The following is a 1,586-nucleotide window of genomic DNA, read 5'->3' on the forward strand; positions in this document are numbered from 1 at the left end:
ATAAGTAATCTATATATATAAAAGGAAGGACTTTGTGTGTTTGTGGCGTTGTGACTTTGAGTGTAACAGATATGCCTATTAAACCAATCACGTCGCAGTCATGTTATGATATCATCACTTGCCGGGTGCGATCAGTTGAAGGTTTAAGGCTATAAAGCGTTTTGAAATGTTTTTGAGGCCTATAGAGGAAGATAAAGGGCAAAAAAAAAACGTCTGTTTCGGTAAGGGTGATGTCGAAGCGTGAAGACGGGAAAAACTATTCAGTGTGCTGACGGATCACGTGTACTTGCTCATTTGAACATAAGTAGGCCTAAAACTTCTAAATGCAAATATATATAAATATATAATCCGGGTACTTCAGCTAGTAAGTAATAAGACCGATTCTTAAACTGTTATATAGAATTTACTAAAGTGACTGATGACAATTAAATCAACATTTCCTCCCCTCTGAAGAACAAAATGGATGCCGTGGATAGAATCTTTCATAGAATCTTGGATAGAATGCTCCAAACACTGTAATTCTAGCAATGTATAAACAAGAATGAGAGAGCGGTTTCAGTTATGTGTCTTCTTATATTCACTGTTCAATGAGTGCATACAGTTCCCTTCTTGTGCAATAATTAATTTCCAACACGAATAATTCAGTGTATTCAACTATGCTCTTGTTTTGTGTAAGAAGCAACACGTTGTCTAGCATTCAGTTATAATTCTTATTTTACTAATAAACGAACGATTCGCATTGCATCGATCAATAACAATTTATTTGAAATCTGACGAATCTGAATAATCCACGTCAGCGGTATACAGCCGTCGATGCGGTAAAAGACACAAAAGCTGAAAGCATAAGTACAAATATATTTTATTTTATAAATATTGATTTTTGTTTGTCTGTAGTTAAGCACAAAGCTACACAATGTGCTCTGTCCACCACGGGTATCGAAACCCGTATTCTAGCGTTGTAAGTCCGCAGAAATACCGCTGTACTACTGGGGGGCAAATATTTATTTACTGCAACTCTTACTTCGGTTACCTAATATTTTTATACATGAGTACATTCGAATTTATTTTTTAAGGCAGATTTTTAGAGGGCGCATTGCGCCCTTTCGCGCCCCCGTGGTTACGGCACTGCGCTAACCTCACATTTCACAGCTAACTGAAATAAATAAATTTTGCGAAATCAAGCTTGACCAACAAAGAGATAGAAAAGTGCAGTCAAACGTCGGCAAATTCCTTTGTGAGCCAATGAAAATCAAGAACATTCATGAAATGAATTCGTGGCGTTTTGATACAATAATTATTGGTAAAAATATATAGAAAAGCCAGTGCGTTCGTTTTGGTAACACTTCGTTCCAATAATGGCTTTTATGTCATGTTGCTTAGCAACAAAAGTATAACGTAATATTGTTGTTAGTCTGTGTACTGAAAGTACAAAATAAAATGATAGACAACAAAACTGAAACAATATTTCTTGATTTCTAAATTTAGTCTCCGTTCATTAAAGAGGTTGGTTTTTAATTATAAACATTGGTAATATAATAGAAAATAGCTTAATTCAGAAAACAATTAAATTTAAAATTAAATCGATA

This window comes from Limulus polyphemus, unplaced genomic scaffold (assembly GCF_000517525.1).
Source record: "Limulus polyphemus unplaced genomic scaffold, Limulus_polyphemus-2.1.2 Scaffold6661, whole genome shotgun sequence".
Taxonomy (NCBI): Eukaryota; Metazoa; Arthropoda; class Merostomata; order Xiphosura; family Limulidae; genus Limulus; species Limulus polyphemus.